We start from the raw sequence: 7,918 nt of genomic DNA, 5'->3' as shown, positions 1-7,918 counted from the left end.
ACCGCTCATTTCACACGGCCCAAGAGTACTGGGGTTTACTTAGTCCTGTTGTTCCTTCCACTGCCACAAGGTGTCACTGTTGAACGCTATCCTGCACTTCCTGTTTCCTCTGACCCACGCTTGGGCTCCATAGTGATGGTTCCCTCAATCTATGCTCCCCTCTCCTGTCCAGCCATTGGGCCCAACGCAGAACACTGGGCCAGGGGACAGAGGCCATTGGAGTTTTCAGTCAGTCACATCCTCAGCTGCAGTTAGCACTTCCCCATGACTCTCCAGGCTGGGGTAGAAGCCAGATAACCAGGCCAGATTGTCCTTGGGCCCTTGGAGAGTTTCGTCCAGGGCTTTGGGACATTTCCTGCCGTGGGATATGAGGTATGGCTATCTCAGGCCACGAGACGGGTCCTAATAGCATTTCACTTCCAATTGATTGTGCACTCCTGGAAGGCCCCTTTGAGCTGTTGACATTTGGTCTGAGACCAGAAGCATGAGGAAGAGTTTGAGGCTGGCAGCGGAGTGATTTAGTTTTAAAAATGCTTTGTTGTGACTTTTGAAAGCATCGGAGGGCCAAGAGTGGCAAAAAGTGGGCACAAATTAGGAATCTGTTATTGTCATTCTGACTTCATCCAGGTTGGGGATAGTAGCAACGGAGAGAAGCATTGGTGATGATAAAAAGCAGATACGTGCAAGGTATTTAAAATTTTTTGTTTTTAAAGAAAAATGGACATGTGTCTGCGAACACCATCAATTCTCTATTAAATGGAGGTAGAGGCTCTGGGGGCCACACGGGAGGGGAGGGACATTGATCAAGTGTAGTCCATGAATGATTTCCTTGAATCCCTCAGCACTCTCCACCCCCAAGGTGGGAAGGGTTCAGTCCTTCTAGATTGGATCACTCTCTCCGAATCACACAGCTGCCACGTGGCAGACCTGGGATTCCCACCCTCTCTGCCATCAGAGCCCATGCTCTTTCCACTCCTCCCAGGTGTCAAAATCTTGTATGTCTGGCGCTTGGCATGTCTAAGGCAGGACGACTGTGTTCAGTTGCATAGGTTGTGCACTGTAAAAAGGCACCAGGCTGAGGGAACAAAATCCTTCCTCCAATTTGTCCACCCAGAGGATGTACCTTTTTCTACTTGTCTAGTGGGGGCTCTACGTAGGAACAGAAAACCAGCCAGTGAGGCTGGAAGGAAGACAGTGAGTGGGAGTACACCACGGGATGAGGCTGGGAGGTCTTAAAGACTCTATAGGACTCTGGATTTTGTTCCAAAAAAAATAAATAAGGGAAGCCATTGGAGAGTTTTGAGCAGGAGGATCACACAATCCAATTCACATTTTAAAACGACCCCTCTGGCTGGAGGGGGGAGCAGAGCTGACAAGTATAAGGACACAACCGTGCCTTCCCCCACCCTCACCTCCTCTCCCACCATTCTCTTTGGACACAGCTGGCCCCCTCCCACGCCTACCCTCTACTTTCCAAAACATTCAGACAGCCCCTGCCCCGCTTTGTAGGGAAAAAGTGCAATATTTCTTGCGGCTAAAGACTGCTGAGTGGAGCACACTGTGCCCTGGGGAACTCTCTCTAATGGCTGAGAAACAGGCAGTTGTTTAGAGGTGTGATGTGAGGAGCATTCCCCAAGACAATCCAAATTATCTGCCAGGCTGCCTAGAAACCACTATGTGAGTGGTTTCTCCCTTCAGGCTAAGCATTGCCTGTTCCACATGGCTGCTGGTGTGTATGAGGTTTCTGTGGGGGTGGGGTGTTGAAAGTGTTCTAAAATTAGACTGTGCCGATAGTTGCACAATTCTGTGAATATAGTAAAAACCACTGAACTGTACACTTTAAGTGGGTGAATGTTATGGTATGTGAGATACATGTCGATAAAGCTGTTAAAAAACAAAAAGAATTGCCCGCTCCAGACCGGCTCAAAGCTCACCATTTAGGCAGCTTCCCTTCTGGGTGAAGCTTGGGGTTCCTTTTGGAAATGGTGACATTAAATACGATGAAGGGGTACCCTATGTGGAGAGATGAGGGGGTGGGTCGTGAGGAAACAATCCCTGTGTTCACCATTTTGCCACATCCTGTTAATGGTCACGAAGTTGGCCCTGGGCCAATCTCTTCATGCTTTTCACCTCATTCAATCCTCATGACACTCCCAAAAGTAGAAGAGGGGCCCCCATTTTCCGGATGAGGAGTCTGAGGTTTAGGGAGGTGACATGGCCTGCCCGAAGTCACTCAGCTCAGTGTTCAGAGCCTGGGCTGTGGAGTCACCTGGGCCTGGTTTCAAACGTCAACCCAGCCCCCCAGGGGCTGCACAACTTTCCAGGCGTTACTTAACCTCCCTGGTTCTCTATTTCTTCCTCTGAAAATTAGAGACAGAAACCTTGCCTCCTTCTTTCCCTCTCCCTCCCTTTCTTTCTCCCTCTCCTTCTCCCTTCTTCTCTCCCTCTCCCTTCTCTTCTCCCTCTCCCTTTTTCTCACCCTCCCTCTCCCTCTAAAAAAAAAAAAGAAAGAAACCTTGCCTTTGTCTTTGGCATCAGGTTGTTGGGAAGAGTCAGCATGTCATTAAGAGGCTGTGGCATGCTGGGTAGAAGCATGCGCTGTGTTCCCAGGCACCTCCAGTTCAAATCCCAGCTCTGCTATTTACCAGCTGTGTGACTTTGGGTAATGAACTCTCTGGGCTTCTACTTTCTCATCTGTAAAGTGAGGATAAGAGTACCTGTTGTTATGAGAATCAAATATATGTGAAACCTGTGGTACAGCACCTGACAAGTCGTAATCAAAGTTAGCTCTAGACCAGGGGTGTCCAAACTTTTTTCAACGTTTTTCACCAAGGGCCATATGAGGTAAAATACACACACAGCCGGGCCACTCACTCGAGGTGAAGTACGTATTGCCTCACCTGGTTTATTTAAGTAAACTAAATATATTTTTGGAATTTGCTGCGGGTCAATTAACAATGGATTGCGGACCACAGTTGGCCCGCGGGCCACAGTTTTGACACCCCTGGTCTAGACTGTGTTTCCCCGAAAATAAGACCTAGCTGGACCATCAGCTCTAATGCGTCTTTTGGAGCAAAAATTAATTATATTATATTATATTATATTATATTATTATACCTGGTATATTATAGTATACCTGGTATATTATATTATATTATATTATACCCAGTCTTACATTATAGTAAAATAAAACCAGGTCTTATATTAATGTTTGCTCCAAAAGACGCATTAGAGCTGATGATCTGGCTAGGTCTTATTTTCAGGGAAACACGGTACATTGGTAAACCCAGTTCTTCTTCATAATGCTTGGCATACAATAGGTGCTCAATACATATTTATTTTCAAAATGATCTAGGGCTTGAATTCACGTGTGAGTGACTCAAAGCCACTATATCGGTCATTCTCAATGTATGACCCAGGGCTGCCTGCCTGGATGGGCCTGGCCCCAAGAAACAGAACTGCAGCCTGGCCAGAAATCTGGGTTCAGTGCTGAACTTACAGTGTGACTTGGACCAGTCCTTCTCCCCTTCTAGGTCTCAGTTTCCTCTTCTATAAAAGCAAGGGCCCTGTGGAATTCCAGGAAAAGAATCCAATGACATGAGCTCTGGCAAATATTAAAGAATCTTTCCTTGCTGAGAAATTTTCATTTGAACAGAAGCTCCTTGGGGCACCAAAGCTATCAAGACGCAGCGAAATGAGGTTACTGCTGGGATATTAGATGCTGCCAACTGCAGAGGCAAAGGAGGTAGGGAGGGAGAGAGGGGAGGATTCTCAGGTTCCTGAGAGTCCCCCTGGGGTGAAGGGCTGTGTGTCCATATGGCCAGCCCTGCGCCAGGGGAACGCCTAGCATCCCAAGTAGGTGACACACAATCTTCAAACCCCACTGGATCATCACGGGCATGACTGTTTTTCTTCTGTAAATCGACATGCCACTGGGCTCGTGTGTGTGTGTGTGTGTGTGTGTGTGTGTGTGTGTACGTGTGTGTGTGTGTGTGTTTAACTACGGTGATGGGGCTGGGAGAGGGGACTGCCATCAACGTCAAACCCTCAAATACAAAGTACCCTACGGGATCCCGAAGTGGAGGTCTTCGTACAGCATCGTTCTCCTCCAGCAAGACCTGATGATCTCAGGAGTGTGCCCTGGAAAAGTGCACTGAGAATCAAAATGAACAGAGTTAGAAACTTGCGGAGCTTGGAGTGAACTTGGAGCTCCTTTAGTCCTTGTTCTCAAAGCACAGGCCAACATCGGCACCACCTGGGAGCTCGCTAGAAATGCAGATTCTCGGCCCCCAAAGGAACCTGATGAATCAGAACTGCATTTCAATAAGAGCCCTGGTATATACACATACACACACCACAACAGCTTTATCCATTCGTGCCCTGATGGACACTTACGTTGTTTCTGTATCTTGGCTGTTGTGAGTAATGCTTCAATGAACATCGGAGGGCAGAGATCTCTTCAGTATCCTGTTTTCATTTCCTTTGGGTACATACCCAGAAGTGGAATTGCTGGATCTATGGTAGTTCTGTTTTCAATTTTTTGAGGAATCTCCATACCATTTCCATAGTGGCCACATCGATTTCAATTCCCACCAACGGTATACCAGGATTCCCTTATCTCCACATCCAGAAATTGGGGTACATGTACACAATGGAATATTATTCAGCCATGAGAAAGAAGGAGATCCTGCCATTAGTGATAACATGGGTGAAACGTGAAGGCATTATGTTAAGTGACATAAGTCAGACAGAGAAAGACAAGCACTGTATGATCTCACTTATATGTGGAATCTACAAAAACCAAACTCACAAAATCAGAGTAGGATGATAATTATCAGAGGCTGGGGGTGGGGTGGAGGAATTCAGATGTTGCTTAAGGGGACCAACTTAGAACAATTAGATTAATAAGTCCTGACGACCTAATGCACAGCACAGTGGTTAGAGACAATACTGCATTATACATTTCAAAGTTGCTAAGAGACTAGAGCTTACTTGTTCCCACCGCAAAAACGAAATGATAATTGTGTGCCATGCTAGAGGTGCCAGCCATCACTACGGTGGTCATCATGTTGCAATATGTCAATGCATCTCATCATCACCTCGCACACCTTCAATTTATATGTCAATTATATCTCAATAAAAATAAACGTATAAATAGATAAATAAACAAGTCCCCTGGATGATGTGAGAAACACTGTCCTGGTCTAACACATTCATTTGTATTTGGTGGGAAAGTGAGGATCAGAGAGGGGCATGGTTTACCCCGTGTCACACAGTCCATCAGGAGTGGAACCTACACAAGAACCCAGGTTTCCTTGTTGCCAGTCCTTCCCATTTGATGGCTCTGTGTTTCAGCACATGCTGCTCCCGCCCCCTGGACTGCCCTTCGCTCTCTCCTCTGCAAAACCTCCATGTGATTTTCAAGATTTATCCCAATGTCACCTCTCCACGGAGACTCCTTTGGTGGCAGAGCATGAGTTGCTGTGTATTTTTAATTCTCTCCTTCCTTCTCAGTCTATTGGACCCCATAAGACCTATCCAGACCTTGGAAAAGAAATCAGATCTCTCCACAAGAGGAAGGCATTTGCAACAAAAGATCAATAATGCAGAAGAAATGTTAGTTGTGCCAATCCGGGTCAGGCAGGAAAACAATCCAGCTCAGATGTTTTGAGGGATTCTAACGAAGGGGCTGTTTATAGAGCTGGGGGACAGGCTTAAGGAAACTGGCTAAGGATATTGAAGCCACAGAAACTAACATCCTTAGTCTTGAAGAGCAACGAAAGGAGTTGGTTATCCAAGCCCAGTGAGGGCGGGAGACCTGGTGAGGGATTCAGAAGGTACATAGCCACCACCAGAGCTGAGATGCAAAGCGAGGGAGCAGGGGAGAACTGCCCTGACCCCTCTCTCTTCCTGATCTCTGACCTCCTGCTCTGTGGCCCTTTGGCCGAGCAGAACTTCAGATGAGGAAACTGAGTCACAGAGTGCCCAAGGTCACCCCGTGGGCAAGTCAGGGTTCAAACTGAGGCCATCTGGCTCCAGAGTCCACACTCTTAACCTTACACTGTTTTCTACTTTATGTTCATTCATTTGTTTGACAATTCTTTAGTATGTGCCGCTCAGTATTCCAGGCACTGGGGTTTCCAAAATTCTGGGTTTTCCCAGAATTCTTTTCCACCAACACTTTTGTAATCAGAACACAATAAATATCGTTCTTGTTGAAAGGGAGAACATGTTCACTACTGTAGGGCTTGATTGTGGCCGGAGCAGCGGCAACTATGGCTTTCATGGAAGTGGGTGGACAGACGGGTAGAAGAAAGGCCTTGAGGGTTCTGAGCAGCACTGGTGCCATGCTGCTGCCAGGCGCCTCTTCTGGGTCCTGGGTCACCTCTAGGGATCTTGAGCAGGAGTGGGCACCTGTGGGGGTGGAGGCCTGGCCTGGGGCCACATGGCATGCTGGCCCGGACAGGTCTAAGGTCAAAAGGTCACAGCTGTGGGAATTCGCAACCCCGCAAATGGCCCCCAGCCTGGGACATCCTCAAACTGCTGCCAGAAGATGACATCTGTATCCTCTCAATGTCCCCATTCTCCAGACTGTCCTCTTCCACTCTGTAACCTGGACGGGCCCATGGGAGTCACCTGCACTGTCCTCCTTATTTTCAGAGGGAAACTGAGGCACAAGGAGACAACAAGGCTTGCTAAGGGTCAAATGGCCTGGCAGGGCTAAGCCAGGTAGGAACCCTGCCTTCCCAACTCATGGCCTAGGACCCATCCTCACCTTGGCAGGCTGAGCCCAGAAAGCAGACACCTCCCTAGCTAGCCGAGTCCAGGAAGAAAATGCCTTCAGGGTGGTTGAGTCTGCTCAACGCTGCCCTAAGGAACTCCCAGGCTGGCGGGGTGATAAACAGAACCCCACAAGCCTCAGCCCCATGACGGGAACACCAGAGTACAGAAGAGCAGAGAGGCCCTGGCTGTGGGCCGAGTGTCCCCCTGTGCACTCAGCAGGGGAAGTTCTCATCTTAATCCCGATTCCAGTGCCTTTTATGGCCCACTGGGGAGAATCCCTGTTATTCCCCACGTTCAAGGGGAGGTCACGGACAATCTGCCTTTTGATAGGAAGAGTAGCAAAGAACTTAAAGGACCGTAGTTACAAAACAGCGAAGAGTGATTAATGTTACGAGGGAGAAAGTGCAGAGGACTGTGGGACGTCAGGGGAAAACATACAGGTCATCAGTAAAAGCTTCTTAAAGGAGCGGGAAGAACAGAGCTCAGAAATACAGGGAGTCTTGGAGGATCCCCATGAATTTAGCAAAATCCCTGCTATAAATTTAGTTTTCCAAAATGAAATGTTTTATTTACTTACTGCAAATTCAATATATCCCCATGACCACACCCACACACTCTCCAAAAAAAGGAAAAATGTAAAAGACCAACAAGCAAAAAGATTTAAAAACACCCATAATCCTGCCCATCCAACCGAAGACGAGACTTCCCAACTCCTTGCTAAAAATTTTCCAGATTGGCATACATGGGAATAGAACAAAGAAATAGAATGTGATGCCCTTAGAAATAGAATGTGATGCCCTCATCACCATCTTTCCTTATCGAGAAATACATTGATTTCTGCAGTCGCACTTTACATGGCTGTGTCGTAGTTAATTTAGCCAATGCCCTTTTGCCGGGACACTTTAGGCTGGGTTCCCCTCCTCCCTTACCTATTTCACACAGTGCAGCATTTGTACACTGACTTAATTATGTCCTTAGGGTCAAGTTTCAGAGGTAGAATTGCTAGGTGACCAGGCGTGCAGGTGTTTAATGATTTGCCAAGTTGCCTTCCCGAAAATTTTATTATCAGCAAGGTTTGAGAAAGCCTGTTTTACCAAGGCGGGGTGGAGGTGGGGTGGGGGTGGAGCTGGTTCTT

This window comes from Rhinolophus ferrumequinum, chromosome 23, assembly GCF_004115265.2.
Source record: "Rhinolophus ferrumequinum isolate MPI-CBG mRhiFer1 chromosome 23, mRhiFer1_v1.p, whole genome shotgun sequence".
In the NCBI taxonomy this organism is placed as follows: Eukaryota; Metazoa; Chordata; class Mammalia; order Chiroptera; family Rhinolophidae; genus Rhinolophus; species Rhinolophus ferrumequinum.
Note: the sequence above shows the minus strand (reverse complement) of the source record.